Source organism: Protopterus annectens, chromosome 3.part0 (genome assembly GCF_019279795.1).
Source record: "Protopterus annectens isolate FY-2018-M chromosome 3.part0, PAN1.0, whole genome shotgun sequence".
NCBI lineage: Eukaryota > Metazoa > Chordata > Ceratodontiformes > Protopteridae > Protopterus > Protopterus annectens.
Window position 1 is genome coordinate 75429839 of NC_056731.1, and position 27909 is coordinate 75457747.

A 27909-nucleotide genomic window follows, 5' to 3' on the forward strand; every position below is an offset into this window, starting at 1 on the left:
CTAACATTATTTCTCTTGCTTTCGTTTTGTTAAATTTCCCCATTTGTATATACCGGTGATGCAGAGTTTTTGGGAAAAAAAAGGGGGAAAGGTGTTTGCATAGTTTATAGTGGTGTGCTGGGCTGGGCTGCTCTACTGCCTGTGTAATTGGCTGATTCTGATGCATTTCACCTGTCAGCTAAGCTAGTTCTCCTTGATTACCTCCCTACTGTTGTTTTCCCTTCTCATTGCCTCCCCTGTTTAAGCCTGCGTGCGACCACGCAAACGGAGTGCTCAAATGTGCACAGAGCTGCTATTTCCTGGTTTAACTTCCTTTTTCTTCCTGTAAAACCTGGTGCATGGTGCACACAACTGCTTACACTATGTAAAGAGTGCTAGGCAGGTTTAGACACACACCTAGCTTAGCTGTGCTATGCTAGGAACAATCCCAAGCCACAGGGCTACAATCCTCTTACAGTATGCCTGACACCCCCACATGATGTCACCTATATCCTAGTCTTGCACCCAGCTATTTATACTCTTACACTCTTGAGACCTGCCTCACACCCTGGGGAAATCTGAGATTCACCATCCTCACCCTCATTTGCATAGGATTGCCTGCTAATGCATAGTTACATGTCCCACACTGAGCTTTCCCCCTTAGCAACCATTACTCACTGGCCAGGTTGTCTTATGCCTGCCATTGGCTTGCATGGCATAATACTGCTTTTAATTAAAATGCTTATTTTAGGTTTATTTTATTATTTTCCCTCTGATCCCATTTGCGCGCCACTACCCTATGCTTAAACAGGCATGATCGGCGAAAAAAAAAATAAGTTTTTTTTATTTTTTACACATTTTGCAATGCCAATAGCCTTCTATTTGGCCATTGGCATGCTTCATCAATGATATGCAGCTTTTATTTGGAGCGGTCATAGCTCCGTTTTGTAGTTTGCAGAAATGTACTCGGTTACTAACCGAGTACATTTCTGCACACTGCACTCGTCCTGCACGGACAGCTGACGGCTTCCTGGATCACATATTACCCTCATTTGCATGTTTTTTACCTGCAAATGAGGGTAATTTGCATACAGGAGCTCAGTCAATGCAGGATTAGTCTAAGAGCTCACGTGCACATCCCAGGAGCTCGTTCCTGGATCGCACGTCAGCCATATTGCCGAAATTAGCTCTTAGACTAATCCTGCACGCTATAAAAGGCTTCGGAAATCCAGGGGACTGTGTTTACTGGGACTCATAAAATTTGGTTTAAGACCTAGAACCTAAAGAATACTACCACTATAAAAGTAGCTGTACTTCTTTCGTAATCTCTATGGTTCCAGAGATGAATATTTGTTTGAAACATGAGGACATTATTTGATTCAGGCTTAGGCTCTGCCCATTGGAAGTTATAGTGCAAAGTTCCTGAGTTTCACTCGAGTGAATGAGTTTGCCTTATGAAAAAAAAAAACTTTAATTCTTGAAAACAGTGTAACAGACCACCATCTGCCTGCAGTACCTGTGCTTTAGATCACAGTGAGTAGGTTTAAGATGTTTCTCCATCTGCCTTGTATCTGTAGTCTGTGTGGTGTTTTCAGTTCTAGGACATCCTTCCTACGGGAATCAGAACTATTGCCCATCATTTCATAGGTTCATAGGTGTGTACTAGGCTAATGGCCCTGGGGCCTTTACAAGCCTAGCCCATCGAAGTGCCCTGGCATTGTGCCGCCCGTCGTTGAATTTTAAATACAAGCAGACTAATGTGATAGCTCTTCATAAAAATGATGCTGGGTTGTGTTACCCTCAACTTTAGAGATGACTTCTCAAGACAAAGCCACTAATCTCAGAGAGTTACCAGCTACTGACATTAAACAGAAGAAAGACACACATAGCCTACAGAAGCCCTGAGAGGTGACCCATATACAGAACAGTGGAGATGCTCAGAGTCTGAAAACCGTCAAAATCACAAAAAACAAAATTGCAGTGGAGGCAAAACTAACTTGCTTAGAAACAATACAGAACAGATAGTTGCTGAACATGAAGCCACTAAACTAAATTGTAGTGAGGAGCATTTTCATGCTATAAATGGCCATGGAACATCTCTTGATTCATAGGTTAGTACTAGACTAACTGCCCTCATGGGCCATTTTTAGCCTAGTCAATTACCCCATGTGAGACTCAAACGCTGCACCTTGTGTTTCGTAGATAAGCATCTTAACCATTACTCCAACCCCACATGCCACCATTTGAAAGGAAACATCATTAAGAAATGTGAAACTAGACATGGTATTTGGCACTTTTTACAGAAAGCCTTGCACAAACTGTTAAGTCAGCAAGAAAAGTCCTCACAGCAGAGGACTAGGTAAGACATAGGTCAGATATGGTGATATGCATGCCACCAACAATATGAAAATATTGCCAAGTGCTGCCACAACCACACTTCACTTTATAGTAGAGATAGCTCTCTGGTATCAAGTTTATCGGAATGTCAAAGTGAGATTAGCTGCCCCACAGTGCTCATTGTCACAGATCTGAAGTTCGGGGAGTGGTCATGTGGCTTAGTAGCTCACAGCTGTCCTTGATGGATTTTTAGAGGTGCAGTACAAGGGAATGGGTGAAGTGGACATTGCCAACTTGCTCAGAATGTAGGCGACCATGCCTCATTGTTATAAAAAAGAGCTAAGTAGAGATAGGAGAGAACCTTTGCAGACAGGACTGTCAGAGAATGGACTCCCTTGTTAAAGAGGGAGAAGTTTACCTTTCAATGAGAGAGATGGACTGATATGTAAAATAGGCACTCTGCAGCTTTGCAAAAATTACATTTGTGAAGTCTGAGTTCTGGCAGACATAGAAAACATGACCAGGAAGTTTAAAATGAACTGAATTGTGAGTTTTTTTCAGGTAATAAAATTTAGGTAGGTGCTGAAAGTGAAGTGTAAGTGTAAGTAATGTGCAACATGCATTTTATTAGAAAAGACTTCTGGGATGGTGTAGTGGGATCACTATAAATACATCTGTAACTATTCTTATAAAACAGGACTTCCAGTGTACTCACATTCTACGAAGGGCATGTGCTTTATGATAGTGCTACTTGCTTATAATAAACATTTCAGTTATGTACTGCTATTAAACTAGCTCAGCTCAACAAGTTTGTGTGCATTCTGCACATTCACAGTAACCCAGTCTAAAGCCAGTCAGAGCACATGTGATGTGGTAGCAAAACATGTTTTTGAACTTAGTCTCTCACCAAATGTTTAGATAAGATCTCAAGAAAGCATTAACAGGTGGAATTGAAAGTAAAAAAATGGGATTATTTGTTTTAATTGGTAATGCAGATCATTGATACACCTGATCAGATGTGATTTATTATCTCAGAAAAGGTATAATTTTCAACATTACTGTTTCAAGCTGCTGAGTCATTCTATTACTACATCTATCTGGTTAGCAAAGCAGCAACATTTAATTTCAATAAGGGTCTTTTATACAATATTTTCCAAGGAATTATACCAATATCAAATTCATGCTTACACCGTTCCAGTTACATACACACACACACACACACACACACACACACACACACACACACACACACACACACACACACACACATCCAAGAATGATATCATTAACTGATTTTATTTTATACATCATTTTATTGGAGGAAATCATTTTCCTGTACTTTTGCTTTTCCTCAAGTAGTAAATAAAAAAAAGGCAGCAAATAAGTTTATGCTGCAGTGCTGTTTAATTGCAACATTCCTAGATGAAAATATCCTTCACAATTCTTTACCCTTGATTTATTAATAGCATTTGAAACCTTTATCTTTATCTAGTCCTGAAGCCTAGCTCATTCACTGAAGAATTTTTTTCAATCATTCTTTAAGCTGTTCCACCTTACACATTCAACAGTAAGTCTGAGTGTGAAAATATTATTGTACATTTTCACCTTCAAATGAAATGTGTTGTTGTTGTTGTTGTGTCTTTCGGCTTAACCTGGTTAGGGGTCACCACAGCGGAACTCCGGTCTGCTAATGTTTGGTAGTGGATTTTTACGTGCCGAGTTACCAGCCCTGACGCACAACCTTCAACGAAGGCACGCCCATTCACTCATGCCTCCACACAGAAGACGCTCTAACTGAGAATCGAACGGGATAATGTCTTGCTGTGAGGCGACAATGCTACTACAGCACCACTACCGCGGGTTATGTAATGGTATGAATTTACTTAGTCCATCAGTGCATCTGATTTCAATCATATCCATGCCTATTTATGAGTGACTTTGTCCACTGCTACCTCATAATACACCACCAGAGTTAGTTTTGCAGCAGAAAAAAAGTTGCACCCACTGTTAAGGCACTGCCAGTCAATGGTGCAGGAGGAGTTAGACACACCCATTCATAGAGCACTGCCAAAGTCAATAGCAGCAGAAAAGAGCCACACATACTGCAGTGTTGGAGGTTCAGCTCAAGTGCTTAAATCCACGTTCCCAACCAATTCCTGCAACTCTGTGAATTGTCTCTCAAAACTTTGGTCACCATTTTTACAATCAGGATTTTCTTCTTTCTACATCAGTGGCTTATATTTTCTTTCTATAAAAATAAAGTAGTCAAACAAGTTACTGATCATGAAGTATCTTTATTTTCCATATAATTCAAAATAATATATTCAACAATTCATTAAAGAACATCTTCTGCAAACAGCTCTTGGCATTTATGACAGAGACGCTGATTTATGGGTTTCAGAAAGTGAAATTCTGTTATCCCAAGATGAAATCCAGTAATTATATTCAGTTTTTCATTTTTACCATAATTTCATTATCATTTTTGACTATAGGATCATAGGAAGTTACTAGTGTATTCGCCCTGAGGCCCTTATAAGCCTAGCCAAGAATTTAGCCCATGTTCCAACAATTCAGCACCGTATGCCACTGTCCAGCAGGGACACAGGTGGAATCCCAAGAGTGTATTTTCTGTTCCCCATCCAGTTATCCAGGTTGCGCTTAAAAAGGTTTAATGAGGTACTCTGATTTACGTGGAGAGGCAGTCTATTCCACAAATGGGGGAGTCTGTGGGACACAAATCTGTCTCGCCAACAGGGCCTAGTGATTTCACAGACCACGTTAAGGTCCTGTGTGTGGGTTACCTGAGTGGAGCTTGACTTGCGGATATGCAGCAATCCCATCAGGGCGGGGTCTGAGATTGCTTTGTATGCCAGACAGAGGTCAACTCTGAGGAGTGTGTAAGAGACTGAGTAGAGGGACAGTGCTTTTAGCCTGTCTGTGTAGGGTAGATGATTGAGGCCCTGGATTCTCTGGGTGAGGAACCTCTCTGGTCTCTCCAGCTGCTGCATGTGCTTTGTGAGGTACATGCCAAAAGGAGTATTGTATTCAATAATGGGTCTTATAAGGGAGGAATACAGGAATCTTAAGACCACCTTGTCGGTGGATGAGATACCCTTACTAATGAGGTGGGCCATATAGAAACCTTTCCATGCAACAGAGGCAATATGGTGGTCAAAAGTCAGTTTGCTATCAACCTGGGTGCCCAAGTCCCTCACGACTGCGTGCTTAGTACCTTATTATCAATGTGATAATTTGTGGGGATGTCACTCTCCCCAAAAGAGATGAGGATGCATTTTTTGTCATTCAGTTTGAGGCCATGTTTCTGGCACCAGTCATTTGTTTGGGTGAGACCCTCTTGGAGGATGTCCACATCACTAGGGGAATTGATGACAGTAGCCAGCTTGCAGTCATCTGTAAACTTGGTCAGCCAGAGCCAACTGGATTTGGCCTGCACCTCTGAGAAGTACATCCCAAACAGCAGAAGCCCCAAGACCAGTCCTTGTGGTACACCCCTTGTTACAGGTCTACTACTTGTGGTGGCTTCCCCTATTTTGAGTAGGTGGGTTCTATCAGTGAGTTAGTTTGCTACCCATCTGGCAACATATGGATTGATGCCAGTTGAGAGAGTTTATCTATTATACCTGAGTGGGGAATAGTATCAAAGGCTTTGGCCAGGTCAAGGTAGGTGGTGTGCACCATCTTCCCCTCGTCTATAGCCTTGGTGACTGTCTCAAAGAAGTGGACCAAATTTAACTGACATAGCCTTCCCTTGAAAAAAACAAACTTTGTGAGATCGTGTCTGGATGTTGCTAATGTCCTTGTTTATGAGGTCCATGATAATCCACTACATGGCCTTGCAGATCAGGCTAGTTAGGCTGATGGATCTATAATTTCCTGGATCAGTGGATGTTCCACTTTTGTGCAAAGGGATGGCAGTAGCTGTCTTCCACTCAGCTGGGATGAAGCCATTACTCAAGCTTTGGTTGAATAGCGTGCCTAATGGTGCTGCATGTTCCTGCCTGAGTTCATGTAGGATGCAGCCTGGGATGTTATCAGGTCCCATGGAGGCTGCATTTTTTGCCTTTGGGAACCAGTGATGACTTGCTCCCTAGAGATAAGGGGAGGGGGGGCAGGTACTGGGGATGTCCTGTTTTACTGATGGGGGGGTAGATGAGTGAAGTTTTTACTGAGCCTGTCTGCCGGTTGGCTATATCTACAGCATTTGTGTGTGTGTGGTGTCCTTGGCCACCAGTTCTGAGCAGAGTTGGGTGCTTCCCTTGAGATTGCAGACATATGTGAAGACAACCTTATGATTGTCTTTAGTAAATGTGGCCAGTTTGGATTCAAAGTTTGCATTAGATGATTTCACTAGTGCTCTTATTTGCCTGTTCAAGCTAAGGAGAGACTGCTTCCAGTTAGACACCTGCTCCTTCTTGGTCCTGGACAGCAATTTTTTTTCCTTATTATAGAGTTTATTTATTGTAGTTGCCCGCCAGACAGGTTTACTCTTCCTTGAGGAGGATTATTTCATCCTGTCTGGTATTCCTGATTCCATGCAGCTATATAAATGCTCATATAGTATTTTGGTGTAGGTTTGGATATATGTGCCAGTTCCTATGAAGGGGGAAGGGGCTGTGAAGCTGTTTATACCTTCCCTCAGGAGGTTGTAATCAGCTTTGGAGAAGTTTTTTTGTTTAACCCTAGCTGGGGAGGGGGGGGTCAGGGGAGATTGTGAGTTTCAAAGTGACTGCTTTGTGGCTGGATCTTACCCGAGATCATGACACTGTAGGGGTGCTGCAGTGGTTATTCATGTTGGTTAATACCAAGTCCAAGATGTTTTCACCTCTTGTGGGGGTGTCAACCAACCAGCCCAAGGCATTTGCATTAACAAAATCAAGGACTGTCTGGGCATTTGTGTTTTGACATGAGAATTTCTTCCAATCTATGGTTGAATAGTTAATGTCACCCAGGATCAGGGTAAATGGTTGAATCTTGATAGATTTGAAGAGGTCCAGATAAGTGGAGTGGGCATCTTCAGTCAGAGTCGGAGGCCTATAGCTAGCTATGGTTTGAATAGGGGTCTTGTCAATTGTTAACTGCACTTGGAGTGTTTCCTGTGCATCACACTGTTTGACCAGCCTAGATGAGTGTATGGCTTTTATACATATATTGCAAGTTCACCTCCTTTTGTTTTGCTGCCCATGATTTAGGTTCTGAATGAATGATAGGATGAGTAATCTGGTATGGCTGGGGTGCTATTTGCAGCTTTGAACTAGGTTTCCTTGACTGCACAAATGTCAGCTTCTTCCAGGGTTAAAAATACTTGCAACGAGTGCAGTTTCATGTTTAGACTCCTATCATTTAGCAGCATGACGTTTAATTTATGGTTTGATGAAATTTTCATGTTGGTAGTTTTGACCTCATGGCATTGCCTAAAAATGGCACTATGGGGGAGGAAAGAGCCTTTTCCAGGAGCCTGAAGCCCAAGAGAGACAGATGCAGGCCATCTCTGGCAAAGCATCTTTGTTTGTCAATCATGTTATCCCAGGCTGTCAGATACTGAAGCCCCTTGGAATGACACCAGAAACTAAGCCAGTTGTTAAAGTCATTCATTTTCTGTTTGTACTGAGGCATCATTGTGGGTGACGGTAGAATGCTGCTTAAGGCTAGGAACATACTGCCTGGGACACATACTCAGTGAGCTCAATCATGTCTCTCTTCATATAGTCCAGGGAGGTACGTCTCAAGTCATTCACACCAACATGGACTATGACAGAGTCATAACAGTACCTGTTGACTACACATACATATATAAAAATTAAAATATTAAAATATTAAAATATGCACAGAGCAGTTAATAAATCAAGGTTAGAGTATTGTAAGTAATAAAAATTAGAAGGATCAGGTGTTCAAGTGAATGAGGGTTATGGTCTAAAATGCCAAATTCTCAGTTTCTTTCAGTACAGACAGTCTAACTTTAAGATTTACCAGCATTTTTCTGGAAAATGGGAAAAAAATCAGTGTAAACACACACATAGTACAATAAAGTGATTGAGAGGAAAGAACTGTAGATGAACAGGCTGAGAGTAGAGCCTGCCTCTGGTAGGAAAGACTGTCTGGAGAAGCTGAAAAACAAATTTCATTGGGCAGAGGAAATGTGGAACAGTATAAAATAAATACAGTCTTGGTAACCTTTGACCTGCAAATATCCAATTAACATAAAGAACTGTAGACAGAAGGAAACTAAATTAGATAAGATATAATGCATTTTCAGTTAATTAATGTCACATGGTTTGGAGTTTATGTATGAAATCAAGGGGCATAAAGCAGACCATTCCTAGTACAGTGCTTTGACCTACATAACAATGACTAAGCAAAGTCAATGACTTGCACAGTTGATCTTAAATATTATTTGCAGAAACTCTGAGCTACTGAGTGCTTTTACACTTGAGAGGCAGATGCAGTTTCAGTTTACCGAGTCCATGGAGATGAAGCCACACACATGGTATGCTCAACATCTATATAATCAAGCAAACAAATATGCATAGATGTATACTTTACCTAGTGAGAAAGGATTTATTATAGCAATAACCCACGCCTGGGTGTGGGTAATGCTAAATTTACCCATGGTTGGCGTGGTTTGGTCCCGAGTAAGCCCGGACCAAACAAAGCCAACCGTGGGTAAATTTAGCATTACCCACACCCAGAAGTGGGTTATTGCTATTATACCATGACATTATTTAAGAAAAGAAACTATTACTTTTCTTAAATAATGGCATAGTATAATGCCTGTTTACTGCCCTTCCGCAGATGTCTGGCATCCGCGGCAGCGCAGTACATCAGAGCTGAGGGCAAAAGCAACGGAGAAAGCAAGATCTCCGTTGCTTTTTGTTTAAGCTATGTTAAATGAGTTTAACATAGTGAGACAGTTTTAAAATAAGCAACGGAGATGTCCGTTGCTTATTTTAAAACTGTCTCTCTATGTTAAACTCATTTAACATAGCGAAACACTAAAAAAAAGCAACGGAGATCTTGCTTTCTCGTTGTTTTTAAAACACTGTATCGCTATGTTAAATGGGTTTAACATAGCGAGACAGCTTTATAATAAGCAACGGAGATCTCCGTTGCTTATTTTAAAGCTGTCTCGCTATGTTAAACCCATTTAACATAGCGAGACAGTGTTTTAAAAAATCGAGTTATACTAATGGAAAAAAGTCCGGGTGACCGGACCTTTTTCCATTAGTATAACTCGATTTACAACGGGCACGCTGGCCAATCAGCATGCACGTTTTGGGGGGGGGGTCATGGTATAATAAGTGTGTATGTGTGTTTGTATTTGTGTGTCTGTATTTGCATTTTTATATGTTATATGCAACCTATCAAAATGCACTTTCCTTGAACTCACCTTTCAAAGTAAAATATATCAAAAGACAGAGTTATAAGAACATGTACAATCTCCATTTAATTGTTCTTTACAAACCATCTGCAATTCCCCAATACACCCACTAACTTAAATACACCAACTCTGGGACTGCACAGTATTGGGGAAAAATAAAACTCCCTTACTCTGGTTTTCTGCAATCACATCAGTATTGGCACTCTTCAATGAACTCAAAGATTAATTTTTATGAATTTATATATAATATGGGTATTTGGCAACTAAAGGTTAAATGCATGTATAGTGCTAAGTGCTATTTCTAATTTAACTGCACTAGTCTGTGAGGAAACTATCATAGAATAATTGCTCTTATTAGAATATCCACTTATAGAAACTGTTAAGCATTACACCAGCACCCAACTGGTAAGATGGCAAATGAATGCAGACAACTAAGTTACATTGCAGGGCAAGTACCCAGATGATATACAAGTAAGTGCTAGATATGTTTTTCTGCATCTAGTGAGGATGCAAATGGCTGCAGTGCATTGTCATATATTCATGTGCTAACCTGTACATTTGGACAGGCAGCTCATTATGTTCTATCAGTGTCAAAATGCTTCCCACAGCTATTTTCTGGAGGTAGGTCACATGTGTGCATATGTGTGTGTGTGTGTGTGTGTGTGTGTGTGTGTGTGTGTGTGTGTGTGTGTGTGTGTGTGTGTGTGTGTGTGTGTGTGTGTGTGTGTGTGTGTGTGTGCATGCATGCGCGCGCACACGCATGCACTTAGGTTTGTGTATGCACATGCACTTAGGTGTATATGTGAGTATGTGTGCATGTGTGTGTGTCTGTGCATAGGTGTGTGTGTGCATGTAACAGTTCCAGGCAGATATATGAGAATACCAATTTCAAATATGTATGTCATGCTATACCTGTATTGCTTGACACATCAAGGTAGACTAGGGGTATACATGTACAACAAATGAGCACTGCCTCATGTGTAACATTCACTGATGCCTTGGTGTAATTATTACACACTAATATGGGCATTGTTGTAAGTATTTCTCACCTATATGTAGCATTCATTGGATATACACCAACAACTCTTTTTGCTGAATACAGCTTGTCTTCCTAAGTAGATCTGAGGAGCAATAGGGTGAGCAATAGGTGGCAGATCTTGTACAAAATATAGCCAATATAATCTGTTTATGTCAGCCATCATATCTGCCCAGGCACAACTTTGCTATATGATAAACTACAGTGTAATAAGGCCATAGTGTATTGGTGGCATACATTACACTAGCCCTTGCACAGAATATAGTGGGAGATATTGTATCTCAAGAATACTATTGTGGGAGTGTATTATGTAATAGCAGAGAAAATCAATGACTACAGTGACAAGCTATGCATATGTGTTTGTGTAACATATGTTATAAATGGACAAAATAAAAGAAACAGAACAATCAAGCCACAGCAGACACAGGACATAACGTGTCAGTTCCCCACATGCCAGAGGCAGCAATGCCCTTTCTCCACACTCTGTGTTTCTTCTTTGAGAATGAAGCATCACAGAATATGAATTATGGTGTCTAAAGAAGGGCAGTTTAACTGAGTTACATAGCAAAACAGTATATTGTTGCTTTACCTAAACCTTTTAAAAAGAAAAGACTGCCTAGTTTATCTTACTGAATTGTCTTCCATGAAACAAAATAATCCTCATGAAAAATTACTCCAAATTTGCAAATCTGCAGTTTATTATATGGTTTCACTGTTAAATGACACAATACTGGGGATTCAATAAACTCCATGTAGGCTTAGTGCAATGCCTACACTGTTTACATGTTAGTTTGATGAGCAGCAGTGCTAACTGCACATGATACATGCCATGCATTGCACTTACATGGATAAATGTGAGATTTTGTGATCAGCAACAGTGTTGCTGGCCAGGAAACCATGTAAAGCAGCATGAACATATTCAGACATGCAGACATGTTTACCTGCAGGTAAACGTGTTCTGCAGAATTGCACAGACAGCCACAATGACTACCAGGGTTTAATTTAAGGCAATGAATACATTACTAACACATAATCAGAAAATGTACTCAGTGCAAAATACAATACAAACATGTTTTTACCATAAAGAAATAAAGGACTGGTGATAATGATCAAGGGTACATAGACTGCATTATAAAGACAGTAGTCTGCGGACATGTGTGCACTGAAAAGGGCCACAGAGAAGAATGGTAGGAATGAAGAATGGGCAAGTGGACAAGGGAAGCATGGTCATGTACACCGGATAAGGGCATGTCAATGGACATACACCCCAAAGACAAGACATTTGTAGCATGAAGATAATCACATATGTACATAATACAGTACATACTGCTGACTAATCCTCCTGTTTGGGTTTATTCATATCATCACACAGTTAATTGTATACTATGTGACTCTCAGACAAGGTCACATACCAGTGGAGATGATTTGTTGTGATATGAGCAACCTGACATGATCACTGGAGAGGACATATAGCAAGGATGGTATATACAATAGGGGTGTGTGCATATTGTGAAGATGTGCCAAAAGAGTTGGTTGAATATGAATGTAATGTCAGAATAGGTCTCTACAAATTGGGACACACAGCAACAGGCCCATGGACAACAGTACACAGAATCATGGACAATATCAGGATAATACCACCATTAATCTGTGGCATTGATATACTATATGTGATTGTGAGCTATTAACATATTTTGCATGAACACAGTAGTACCATTTCAATTATATATCAAAAAATGACAACTTTTGGAAGGTGTAAGCGGTACACTGTTACACCTGTATTTTAACTTAGGAGAAATACTGGATAGTTGAGAGATTTGCATGACACATATATATGCCACAATCCACACTTGCATGAATGTAACCCATGCCATAAATGTTGTCAATGAGCTGTGTATTTACTGGATGCATCACAGGAAGATGTATCACACATGCATGTTGTAGAACACCTTGAAGAGAAGTCTGCGCTGTCAACTCCTAATGGGTAAGCATTACAAAGAATACTTATGTAGGAACTAAAAGATGTGTTAAAGCTCACTGTGGTAAAATATACTTGGAAAATGTATTCTACTTACTATCTACTTGAGTACACAGGTCACATACCACTTGGTCTGCTGACAGGGGTGTGCTGTCAATATTGTAATTAGCTTGTGTATTTGCTTTTAAAAAGGAAATGATTATGCTTTTTGTTCATCTGGTGTGTCTCCATGGCTCTGACAGCAATCATTTATGTGTGTTAATACTTTCTGCATGATATCAATATCATTCTTGGATTTAATGACTGTCAACAATGTGCAGTCATCCACAAAGCTGGTTAGACAAAGAATGTGCACATTTCTCTTGAGTTATGACACTGAAATACTAAACAGAAAAGGGAATAGTACAGAACCCAAGGTATGGACCTGGTCGCTGGACTCTAGCTTATGGTGACTTTACCTACTTCAACATTTGTGTCCAGTCTGTGATCCATTTGTTTACCCACTTGGTGACATTTTGTGTTTATGCCCATTTGAGGCAGTTACATGGAAGCTGCGGTGGTGCAACGGTTAGCATTGTCGCCTCACAGCAAAAGGTTCTCCTGTTCGATTCTCGGCTGGAGGGCCTTCTGTGTGGAGTCTGCATGTCCTCCCCGAGGTTGAGTGATGTTAAAGACATTCAGGTAGGTGCGAGCGTGAATGGGCGTGCCTTCATTGAAGGTTGGGCGCCGGTCTGGCAACTCGGCACTGTAAAATCCACTGCCACGGACCGGAGTTCTGCTGTGGCAACCCCTAACTGGGAAAAGCCGAAAGAAGACTACTACTCTGTAGTACCTAAGTACGGATTTGTGCCAGATGCCCTGGCCAGGTCATTTTATGTGGGATGACAGTCATTTCCTCATGCCTGCTTTTGGTGACCTTCTTGAAGACATCAACCAGATTTAACAGACATGATGTAATCTTAACAAATCAAAAATAGTTTGTTTCGCAGTCAGGAGATTACCTGTGTCATTTTTGATAGTCAGTGATGAGTCACTGGTCTGCCTCACAGATGTGTTGACTCAGGCTTATGATTCTATAAGACCCTGCATCAGGTGATGGCCCCCCTTTGTTCAGACAGATGACTGTTGCTGTACACCCTTCTGCCAGAGCATAGGCAGTCTGGAGGCTGCATTTAAGTAGGGGTCCAATTGAGTCTGCTAGGTCAGGGTTTACGTCATGGTATAGTCAACCTGGGATGTTGTCTTTGGCCATTGATGTGGTGTTTTTAGCCTTAGAGAGTGCACAAATGAGCTTATCTCCTGAGAAAATAAACCAAGTAATGTTTGCGTGTATACATTTGCTGATGGCCAATGTGGATGGGGGGAGGTGAAGTGTGAGACAAACTGTCAGATAGCAGACTGTCTATTTTGTCTGGATGTGTATATCTGATGGCATCCACAAACAGCTCTGCAGTTAATTGTGTATTTCCCTTAACATTTCCCAATTATTTAAATAAATGATTTGTGACAACATCTCCAAATGTAATCTTGGTTATACATCACATGCCACACAGTGGAACTCTTTACACAGTCCTACAACTCTGACATTGTCATCCAATTGCATCAATTGCACAGCATATGCCTATATGTTCCTCATTTGAAACCTGTGTTTGAGTGGCCTGATACCATATATGGACACATTATAAATGATGGTTGTGGCTCGTGTTACTGACATACATGATGATAGTCACACACTGGTGCTGCTGACTACTTAAATAATCCTTCAAAATAGCAGCACATTTGAACATACAATGAATTCCAAAAGGTTGCAACTGAATGAAAATGTGATATTTTTGTGTATATCATAGCATTACAACATGTGGATGAAAGAAGACTTATGTGCCCATGTAATCATTATGAATTGATACTGATGTATGTCACAGAGTATTTAATGATGTAGGTATACACATGCACACATATGCCATACTGCAGGTGTCACTGTGATGGTTGACTGAGAAATGCATAGAATGTTGATGAGCTTCACTACAAAAACACATGCCTTACTAATCCAACAATAAACATATTATCATCCCATGTCAACCATTCTCAGGAGGCATATTACTACAACTGTTAAGGAAAGAACTTTTAGTCAAATTGCAGCAGTAGTCATGAAAACATTACCTGATATTACAGATTGTAATACCTTGTTGTAATATCTTGTAGGCCTATTGTACAACCACACTTAGCACATATTGATGACAGCAACATTGATATGTGAAATGTTCATAGGGTCATAAGACATTATGAAGCAAACAGCCAACATAACATAAAATCCTATGCATTATTATACCATTTAAATCAAACTACCTGTATCTATATGATGAAGGATAGCAAGGCTATGTGGATATGTGTGTATTTGTTTACTTGCATTACAAACTGATTTTCTCTATATGTGACATGTGCACCCCCATGACAGAATTAGCAGTCACACATGCAGTGATCCAGATATGGCTTTCAGAGGCTCATGGAAGGACTCTGCTTAATGATGTGTGTATGCATATTTGAGATGAGGACACCCTCTACTCCTCTGTAGGGAGAATAATATGGCCAGAGGGAAAAGGAGGATGGTGGATACATGGAGCTATGTTACAGGATCTCCTAAGTGGTAGTGAAATGAAAAGCAATCCATAGGTGCTCAGAGGTGTCCTGTGTCTGGCATATAAGGCCATCTAAGACTCAGCCTTGATGGAATTGCTGCATATCTGTAAGTCAAACTCCACTTGCACAACCTGCATGCAAGGTCTCAACCTGGTCTGCTTCATTGATAGAACTTGTTGGCAGGGTAGATTTGCGTCCCAACGACTCTCACATCTGTGGAATAGACTTCCTCTCTATGTCAAGCAGAGAACCTCACTAACCTTCTTTAAGAGGAACCTGGATGACTGGATGGGAAACAGAAAGTATACCACTGCGAGCCCACCTGTGTCCCTGCTGGACAGGGAAAACAGGTGTTGACTTTGTGGGAACATGGGTGAAATTCTTGGCTAGGCTTTTAAGGTCCTTTGGGCTAATAGCCTGGTATCATTCTATGAAACTATGAATGTATAAGATCATACAATGACTGTAATGTACCACCAAACACACATTGCAGTAAACTGTGTCTGATTTGGACATTATACCTCTGTAGTTATAGAAGCTGAATTTCATACAGTATAACACTACCAGCAAAACATATGTCTGAAATTTACACTGTCACATTGCATGTTATACAGTATGAAAACATCATTGTATTCAGAGAAGAAGATGTTCAGAGGAGTGTCTGGCATGGATATGGAGACAGATCTCTGTGTAAAATTGTCTTCAAACTATTATTTGAATGCATACACTCTTAAGTTGCCAGCTGTCAGATTAGAACCCCTAAATATCTAGTTTCAGAAGATGTAGATCACAATACTTAATGCTATTGCCACAGGACAAGGTTGACTTGAATACTGCTGCAGCACAAGTTTGACTTGAGCACTGTCAGAGTGCATCTTATATGGGATGACATCATCAGTGTATGCTACAAAATGATGTTCAGAGGCATTTCTGACACAGCTGTGGACTCACATGCCATTCTAAAATTGTCAACATACTGATTGTTGAATGAACACACACACCAGTTAACCACAGTGAGACTACAATACAGAGTACAATACATAATTTAAGCACCACAGCACAAGTCTGGCTTTCAAACTGTGAGACGACACTTTATAGCTGATGTCATCAGCAGTGTGTGGTGAGAAGAAGATAATAGAGTGTCTCACATGCTGTTCTAAAATGGCCTCTAGAATGTGAACAAACTGAGCATAAACATGTGCACCCATACCAGTTGACTGCAGTGAAGCTAGAATCCCTACCTAAGGTATTATAGAATACAGTACTTACAAATTGCACAGAACAGGTCTGGCTTTCATAGTGTCATACAACAATTTATAGCTGATGGTATAAGCAATGTATGTTTTTGAGAAGAGAGGCCTGTCTGAAAAGGTTGTGTAGGCATGTATGACTGCCAAAAAAATTGTTCTCCATGGTATTTGTTTGCAGACAGTAGAATACAAAATCATATTCTTCTGACTACGCACAAACCAGTTAACTGCAGTGAGATTAGAACACCTACCTAACTAGTTACACAAGCCAGAGAATACAGTATTTAATGCAAGTGCAAAGGCACAAGTCTGACTTTTACACTGCTGCTGGACAATTTTTAATGGATGTCATCATTATAGAATGTTTTGGAGAAGATGTTGTGAGGTCTATATGAACTGGCTGTTTATGCATGTACGATTGTCAATAAAATTGTCCAGCATGGAACTGGATTGCTGACAGTAGGATACACACTTATGCTATTCTGACTATACACACACACACACACACACACACACACACACACACACACACACACACACACACACACACACACACACACCAGTTGACTGCAGTGAAAGTAGAACCCCTACCTAATTATTTACACAAGCTAGAGAAGTCAGTACTTAATGCAAACACCATGGCACAAGTCTGACTTTTACAATGCTGCAGGACAATTTACAGTAGATGACATCATCATTATATGTTTGGGAGAAGATTTTGTGAGCCTGTACAAACTGGCTGTGTAGGCATGTACAACTCTCAAAATATTTGTTCTGCATGTGACTGGATTGCTGACAGAAGGATATAGAGTCATGTCCTGACTATAGAAACACACTTACACATAGAGACACACACATTGTGGCTGTTGTAAGTTAACCCACATATAAGTATTTTATTCCCATCCACAGAACACAGCAGTTAATAACTGCAACATCTATGAAGTATGCTTTTGCCTTGTTATACTGGTCTTCATAGATGAAGCCATCATCATCATCATCATCATCATCATCATCATCAGTATATGATGTGGAAAACATATCCTGCTATGAAAGTGGTGTGCAAAGTGTGGAGTTTGTATTTTCTGTTGTGTTTCCAATGTGCATGTATACTTTAAAAAGACAGGTTCTGAAACTAGATGCAAAAAGGTATCAGGAATGCATGCTGCAGAACTGAGACATATGCACCTATTTTTCAATATGTTGTGTACACTACACACTTACAGATACACACAGTCACACACACATACATGTTTTGTGATCAACATGGATGTAACTGTGTATGGATGTGTTCATATTTGTGATGAATTGATGTCAACATTAATACACATATAAGACAATCTGAATGTGTATTGTCGGTATAAAGCTTTAGATGATGCAATAATGTAGTTGTGCTATTTATTTCTGTAGTGCAGATGACATTTGTGAACAACTACTAACATATCCATTTTCAAGCCCATGGGTGCAGGGAACACGTGAGTCTGAGTAAATATGTGTTCAGTCAGTAACAAGAGCCTTTCCTTTGGTTGCATTTTTACATGAATTTAAATGTGATGAAGACTAACTGGGCAGTAAACATAGTAAGACATGCCAATCAGGTATTTCCATAGCACACCACCAAGCAACTGGCTTGTGTGGTTAATAACAAAGTGTCTGTGCATGTGAGAGTCACAATGAATGAATACAACCTGAACTTGAGAAGTATTTATGCATATAGGCTGTGTTTGAAATAGCTGACAGACACTATGCTGTTAATACTGTATTTTAACTAGAAAATGTTGTGTCAGGAGTTTTTAAACATTAAGGAGTGTTTCTATTACCTTCTCCGTTCATGCAGAGTTAACCTAGCTGGTAAAATAGCAATAAGTTTCAATGGTTTGTCTTCATCCATGCAAACACACTAAGAAGAAAGGGGAGGGAGTCAGCATCTTTGAACAGTACTGATGGTAACAAAAACACCTGCTCCCTAGCTTTCTCTGTGGCATCAGATATAACAGCACCAAGTTTATATTTTGAGCAGAAATTAGATGGTTCAAATTCAGCTCAATCTTATCTTTTGTACTCATTTTTTCAGGGTGACATTACATAATTAAAAGTAATATTTTTTTGTAAATGTTAGAGGTAATGACTACAGTGAAATACTGTACAACAGTGAACATCAGTCAATTGATTTATGTCAACATTACACATGTGGATTTGTAGAGTTATACACTCATCATTGCAAATTTACGTTAAAGTATATATGCAATTTGAGTGCTTTTACTCTGCTTTAACTGTGTGTTTCTTTACAGCAGTGAATTTAAGCAGCATTGCCTGGACATAACCGCACCATGCCATGGAACATGAAAAGCCATTCACCATCACTTGGCACTGGTGTGTGATGCTGAACTCCACAGAGGTAAAAGAGTGAAGGGCTTCATTAGGGATTTATTATTGATGTGTGTGTTGTGTGATTCTATTTTTGACCAGATTAAAGGTGTGAAAATTGGGTAGATAAGAACTTAGTAAAATAGGGGCAACCAGTGGGAAGAACAAAGGGGAAGCAATTTAGGAATGTGCATGACGGAGTTAGGAAAGAACCATAGATATCCACTTCTTCAACAGTGTAAAATGAATATGGATATAATATTGGATGATTTTGGACTGTCACCTGAACAAAGATGGGTGACAAGAATGTAATCATGTTGTATAGCCAAATTGACCAAATTGACCAAATCAAGTTCATCAAGAAAACACATGGGCAAAGTGGAGAGCTATGTATGGGATGATAAGTCTTTTGTGGGACTGGTGCCCTTTTTTTAATTTCAGTAAGAGAAGAATATTGAGTAAGGGATGTAAGTATGTCAGGCTAAAGTAAGTCAGGTAGATGAGGAAGCTGTTTCAGACAAACAGGATAAACAAGACAGAGATAGGGATGATGGGGGACACAAAAGATTGGAGGACACCATGACTGGGGATAGGGAAAGAACATCAAATGCTCATGCCTGTCAAACTTGGATACAGTGTGATTCTACCCATCAGTACTGTCATCCTTGTCCCCTTCCTCAGCTTCCTGTTGCAGTGATTGATGTTTTTGTTTCACAACATTCCAGTGCACATCTTCTCCATACAGCTGAGGTGTGCATCAGTGGTACCTTCGTGCTCATGCCTGACAGCTCCTAGTGGGTGATAAAATCAGCACCTCCACCAATGCTCCAGAGGTGGTGATTTTGTCACCCACTAGAAGCTGCCAGACATGAGCATGAAGGTACCACTGATGCACATGCCTGGCAGCTCCTAGTGGGTGACAAAATCACCACCTCCACCAATGGTCCAGGAGGGTACCAATGCATCAACTGTGAGTGTAATGCTACCTGATGTTGAGGGCCAAGTTAGTGCAGGGGCTGCAGAAGTAGTATTGCCAGGTTGCATCCCAGATGTGCTGGGTGTCAGTGTGGCAGCCGTTGGAGGGTTGGCAGGCTGAGCTGCACTGGTTGGCTTACCTCCCTGTCCTGGAAATCATTTTGTCAGTTGCCAGAAATTAATGACATCAGAACATTGTGACCACACATATAAAAATAAGAAAGAGAAATAATGGGTGGGGGAAGAAAAAAAAAGGTAATTAAAGTCATCATATCTCACATACAATAAATTACAACAATATAAATTAAATTTTACTTTTACATTAATTATACTATTTAAAAACTAAAAACTAGAAATTAATGACATCAGAACATTGTGACCACACATATAAAAATAAGAAAGAGAAATAATGGGCGGGGAAAGAAAAAAAAGTAATTAAAATCATCATCTCTCACATACAATAGATTACAACAATATAAATACAATTTTACTTTTACATTAATTATACTATTTAAAAACTAAAAACTAGGACTAATAAATGTTCTAAGTAATCCTTGCAATATGCGCATATTGCACATATGCTTTTTAAAATAATACAGATTAAGTTAACAGCATGGCATTTATGCCAATTTTGTTAAACTTAATATTTAATATTGTAATTATTTTACAATGGATTTGTTGACTGTGGGATCTGAACATAAAATATCTGAATACACTATTACAAGTGACTCCTACAATTCATTTGCACTACAGAATGAAGCATGCTGCTAGATTTTAGAGTTAAGATATGCACACTTAATTTGCTACTAATGCATAGAAGACCAATACTTTAAATACAATAATAATTATATGGTGCTGCATACATACCTCTTGCTTTGCTTAGTCTTTCTAAACATTCAGCATGGGCTTTCCTGTTTGCTGCAATCTCTGGGACAGCTATAAAATAAAGATGATAGAAAATAAAATTATGCATACCGGTCTTGCCTATCTTCAGATTATTTTTATCTGTATATTTACACAACTATGTGATGTAAACAGTCCTAAACTCATCCAGTTGCTGGCTGAGTTGTGACTGCTTGTGTCTTTTCAGGTGATTCTAGTGATGCCTGCACTACTGTCCAGTGCATGGAATGTCAGTCACACTGGAAACAACCTTGGCAAGACTATTTCATGTCTCTGGTTTATATTGAGACCTGGTATAGTCCCCCTGCAATAGTCTATGTCTGTGGAACTTTACAAGGAGTTTGTTGAATATTCTAGACCCCTCTACATCCCATATTTGAGCCCTAAATTGGGCACCTTCTTTTCTAGCTGCTATCATGTTTGCAAAGGTCATACAGCAACAGTTAAAGTGTTTTCCCACCAATTTGTGATATTGCATTTAATGGTCAGTGTAAAAACCTGCACAGTGATGCTAACCATGTTTGTATGATGTTAAGTGGAGCACAATATTGCCAAACAAAGAGGAAGGCAGTTTATGATTTAGCAAGGGTGATGGTTGGTATTAGTTTATGGGCTGGAAGCTGCTGCACCTGTTTGATGACTTAACATTTCAGACATGTATACTTTTTATGACCTGACACATTTTTTGTGGCTTTAAACATTGATAAAAGTAATTTGTACAATGCGGGATTCAAACCTATGTAAAACTGACAAGACATGGGGCAGGATTCAGGAAGCCTCCGTGTAAGAGTTATAACTCTTACACGGAGGCTGCAGTTAAACGGTGTGATGTCAGCATGTCATGCATATGCATGAGGTGCATGAGGCATGCTGAATCACACTGAAACTCTTACACAGTCCGTGTAAGACAGTAGGGGGCATGTCCGTTGGCTAAGCCCTGCAAGCGGACAAGCCCCCGGAAGTCTAGAATGGCAGAAAGTAAACAGCCACGAGAGAGGCCATGGAAATGTGAATAAACACACTACACAACACATGCCCCCACAGACCAGCAATGTAAAAAGTGAACAGATGTTATAAAATGAAAATAAAAACTGTTTTATTTTTTTTAAACCCCGTAAATGTTTGCTACTGCATGCGCTCGTGTGCGCGGGTGTGCTACTAGTGCAACTGCAGTTAGCAATCAGTGGAAAAGGATATAAGAACTAAATATGCAAAGTAAGCCAAGAAGTAATAGCATAGCAGTAGAGTTGTCGGCCTAAGAGCAGGCAGGCAAGGTTCGAGCCCACACAACAACCCTTTTTTTTTGTAAATAAGCACTAACAATGCCCCTGACAGTATTGTACAAATGTAAAAGTATTTCTTTTTGTAAAATGGAATGAAATGGAGCATATATTTTCAAGTAATACAATAATAAAAATATTTAGAAATGTACTGATAGCTAAGCTGCTGTGAGACAGAGTGCCCGTAGCTGAGTAGTGTTTGAAAGGCTGCAAATTGCTTGCCCATAGCTAAGCACTGGTTTAACAGGCTCAAACTGTGTACAACTAGCTGTGCTTAGCTTAACATGTGTGTTACTAGCCAATTAAGGTTTAACCCAGTACACACCATTTGCGCGGAGGTGCGTGCCGCGCCCACAAGCTAACCGCCGGTGCGCATGCGTTAGCTCTGCGCAAACAAGCACAGACCCGGTTTTAAGTGCTTAAAAGTGCTTTTGGCATGTTTGATTGACAGGTCCTGAACTCATTTCTAGACAGTCATAAAAATTAAAAATCAGTGCTCAGATTCAAACCCAGGATACCATGCACTAGAGTCAAGGTACTAAACCACTAAGCCATGACAGCAGTACTTAGAAATGCAGAAATAGCATATATATAGGATATAATCCAAAATAGAGCATGATAAAGCAGCTTCTGTGAAGTAGATACAATTTCAAAACAGCCAATCATAGAAATGTGCAGGAAAATCAGCATATATAAGCCCCATAGGCGGGAATACACAGCAGAAACGATTGTAGAATAGACCTGCAGGCAGAATGAGTGGAGTAGGGGAGGGACGTTGCTTTCGAGCACAGCGGTGGGGCGTTGAGGAGTCCAGATACATGGTCTGGCTCCTAGTTCACCATCATGAGGCCCAACTCATGCAGGGCCAGGTCTCATGGGGAGCATACAGGGCGGAGGCATGGGACCAGTTGGCTCATGATCTCACTAGTGCTACTGGGATTCCACGTACTGGTGAGCAGGTCCATCACCACCATGCGGACCTGAAGCGACGTAAAGAAGACCAGTTGACCCAATGGATCCAGGAGGCCCGGGATATGCCCAACGCCCCACTACTGAGTAAGTTACATTTTACTTATGTATGTAAGGAATTCAACTAGCTGATACCATGGAGATGTGTATTCCAATATTACTTGTTTTGTATTACAGCTGCAGGTGTCCGCTCTGCGAATCACAGGGCACATGACCACAGGCTGGTGCGGCTGCGCCACCATGCAGGTTAGTAACCCCACCTAGTACTTGTAAATAAATATTATAGTGTAGCACGTAGCAGAACTCTGCAGTGTATTGATTAAAAGTAATAGAATGTGCAAGCAACAAGTGAAAGTCTGCAGGTATGGCTGCAACAAGTTCATCAGTATGCAAGTGAAACTGGAAATATAATTGATAGAAATAAATAGTTCTGTAATACAGATGTCCCACCATTAATTAAATGTAGTATAACCTGCAGTAGTCTCAAGAGTACAGCTTCAGAAGCTGAGTTAATCACATGTGAGATATATCCCCTGTTGAAATGCTGAATCATGACAGAAGTGAGGCTGCTGGAAAGTGTTTGAATCATCACAGGTATAATATGTGAAAAAAGCCTAGAAGTACAAACCTGAACTGTGAAATAGCAGGATGTGTGAAAGTGACAAAAAGGGTCATGTATCAATAAATAAAGTAGTAATAACCCCTGAATAAACTAAATGCATGTGGGAATTACAAATTAACATCCCAAACTGATTGCAGTGTGCCTGAATCTTGAATGTTTAAGCCAAAATCTGTATATGGTGATGACAGTCAACAATTTTCAGATAGAATGAATGATTGTCTGACATACTAAACATCCATAGTTGTCCCCTGCCCTGTCATCAAAGTGTAGCAGGATGATGTATCTGATCAAAGTCAAAATAACTAGGATATTGATGTATCTGTAACAGGTCTAGCATGACAGTCAATTAAAAATCATTTGGAAACTATCACCCACAAGTTAAGTGTGTTTCTATTACAAATGTATATTAATGTATAATTTATGAATGTGTCATCATTTTCTTTCTCCAGCCCACCCTATAATTGCAAATTAAAAAAAACACTAAATATTGGTATGCGAACATTTCATTAACCATGGACATTTGTCCTGTTGTTTCAAAAATATATGCATGTCCGTTGTTGCATGTGCCCTGTTCATACCTGCAAACCTGATGGCCTGTTGCCATTAATCAACCCTGCATGTTGTTTGATTGTGTATTTCTGTTCAAATAATGCATGTGATATTGATATGCCTGTTGATCAATGGTGCTAATATCTGGGTGTTTATTTAATGGGAATACCAATGCATGCTGTTACAACTAATTTGAATGAAATAATATGCTACTAACCCAAACTAACATAACATACTCACAAACCTAGAACGCTTGGGAAGGCGGGTCCCAGCGGACCAACCTCTCCCACCTCATCTGGCGACTGCACCTGGCACTAGTGCCCAGGCCGGACCCTCCTCCGGTGGCCCTGTGCCACCTTCGGGTGGAAGCGCTGCAGGAGATGGGGCCTGTCCCCCCTCTGCAAGCATGGCCGGAGGAGCCCATCCACTCACCCTCCAAGGTGTCCGGTCTGTGGTGTGAAGGGAGATCCAAGACTCTGTTCTTGGGCCCCTATGCCAGCTTGAGGCCCGGGTGGCACAGCTTACGGGCATGCCCGTTGTCTCGCCTGCACAGCCCCAGCACAGCCCCATCCTGGGCTGTGAAGGAACAGTGGCAACTGCCTATGGGTGGGGATATCAGTTCCACTGTTGCCATCTGTGGGCTCATGTGCCCTGGATATCCCAACCTCCGTCCCTGTCAATTGTGTAACCCCCCCACATGTGTCATACACTGCCCCTGTATGCGTCTTGTCTGTCTTGTCTGTTAACCTACCCAACCTACCTCCCCAGCTATACCAACTACCTTCACCTGACATACCACTCTCACCTGAAAAAAAAGAGGGGCACTCTGTACCCACAAAAAAATTATGCCCCATACATAGCTGTCCATGTTGCACACATGTCCACTGGACATTGAAACTGTTAATTACAATTGGCTGTACAACAGGTATTAATGTTGTCCTGACACCTCTCTCAGAGGTGGAAGGTTTCAAATGTCACACCAAATTACATACAAATGCACAGCTGTTGCTGAGAAAGACATGGGCAGCTATGGGCCTCACCTACATCCTTCCTGCAAATCCCAAGCTTGTTTCCCTACTGTCTTACCCTCTTTGTGACCCCTTTTCACCACTTTCCTGTCACCCCTTTTTCTTTTCTTTCAAAGAAAATAGCGCGGGTGTGCGCTTGTGTGCGCGGAGCTAAACGCCAGTGCGCATGCGTGAGCTCCGCGCAAATGAGCGCAGACCTGGTTTTAAGTGCTTAAAAGTGCCTTTGGCACTTTTGATTGACAGGTCCTGTACTCATTTTGAAAGAGTCTCGAACCCAGGACCTTGGTAACACTAGTCTGTATGACCTACCACTAAGCCATGACTCTCATACAAGAGCATAGTGCTAAAATAAATATAACATGTAATAGTAGGAATCAATATAAAGGCAATATAGGATGTGTACTACCCAAAGCATGTCAGGTAGATTTTTAATGCCTGAATTACTGGATTCCCATACTAGTTTAGTGTTCAAAGAAACAGCCCTGCTAATTGTTAGCTTGTACATAATAATGTAAGGTAATGTACATATATGAAAGTATTATATGTACATATATATATATATATATATATATATATATATATATATATATATATATATATATATATATTAATACATATGAAATATAGTGGTAGGTGTCAGTATTCATACACACTCACTACAGGAAACAGTGAAAATAAATGCAGCAACCAGAATCTACAACACAGCCTGACTCCTGTGAGACTTAATAACCCTTTTAACTGCATAAAGGTGCCTTCAGCACTTTGATTGACAGGTCCTGTACTCATTTTGAAAGAAAAATGAATTCCTACAGTCAGTTTTAAACCCAGGACCTTGGTAATACCAGTCTGTATGACCTACCACTAAGCCATGATTCTCATACAAAAACATAGTGCTAAAATACATATAACATGTAATAGTAGGAATCAATATAAAGGCAATATAGGATGTGTACTACCCAAAGCATGTCAGGTAGATTTTTAATGCCCGAATTACTGGATTCCCATACTAGTTTAGTGTTCACGGAAACAGCCCTGCTAATTGTTAGCTTGTACATAATAATGTAAGGTAATGTACATATATGAAAGTATGTATATGTACACATACATATATATATATATATATATATATATATATATATATATATATATATATATATATATATATATATATTAATACATATGAAAGATAGTGGTAGGTGTCAGTATTCATACACACTCACTACAGGAAACAGTGAAGATAAATGCAGCAACCAGAATCTGCAACACAGCCTGACTCCTGTGAGACTTACTAACCCTTTAACTGCTTAAAGGTGCCTTCAGCACTCTGATTGATAGGCCCTGTACTCAATTTGAAAGCAAAATAAAAGCATACTATTAGGCCCTACCACAAGACCATTGTAACACTAGTCTGTATGACCTACCACTAAGCCATGACTCTCATACAGGAATATAGTGCCAAAATAAGTATAACATGTAATAGTAGGAATGAAGATAAAGGCAATATAGGATGTGTACTATCCAAAGCATGTCAGGTAGACTTTTACTGTCCTAATTACTGGTTTCCCATACTAGTTTAGTGTTAACAGAAACAGCCCTGCTAATTGTTAGCTTGTACTTAATAATGTAAGCTAATGTACATATATGAAAGTATGTATATGTACACACATATATATATATATATATATATATATATATATATATATATATATTAATACATATGGAAATATAGTTGTAGGTGTCAGTATGCATACACACTCACTACAGGGAACAGGTGAGAGAAATGCAGCAACCTGAATTTACAACAGAGCATGAATCATGAGAGACCTACTAACCTTCACACTCACAGAACACTGTCGACAGCATACCAGCATGGTCCACACCCTTACAATTTGAAAGGGCAACGCCTATCTCACATACCCTTTTATAGCACTGTCCTGAAATCACAGTGAGACATGCAATCAGTACACAACTGGCTGCATGCAATTAGCAAATGCTGCCTTACAATTGGTGCAGAGGCCATCACATGGACCTATGCAGATACCTACAAAAGCAGCCAATACTAACACTCCACACATGCAATACATTCATTGCACCAAACTGACGGAGAGAGAGAGAGAGAGAGAGAAAAAGAAAGAAAAAGAATGAAAGAAAGAAAGCATTAAAGGCAGTGATAAAAAAATAAAACTGCATCATCACAGCAACAAAACCAGCAGCAGCAAACAGCAATTAGCACCAGTGACACAGCAACAGCTGACACAAACACAGGTAATGCAAAGTAGCAGGTTAATACTGTGTTTACTGTGAAACCTCCAAATGTATCATAGTTCACTATCTATAGGTATGTCCATGAGATAGGTTGTGTGTACATAGTCCTGATATATATACATATGTAATATTGCTGTACATGTCTTCCATACTTAAAACTGCCATAGCTTAGAACACAAGGCCAGTTATGCGTATGATGCAGTAGTTCCCAGGGTCAGTAGAGGTTCCTCCTCATTGGTGTGGGACCACTGTGTATGTATGGCACTGTTCAGGTACATATCCTGTAGTATGGCCAGGGTTTAATATCAGTCTGTAATGTGGTGCTATGTCCTCTAGGGGTG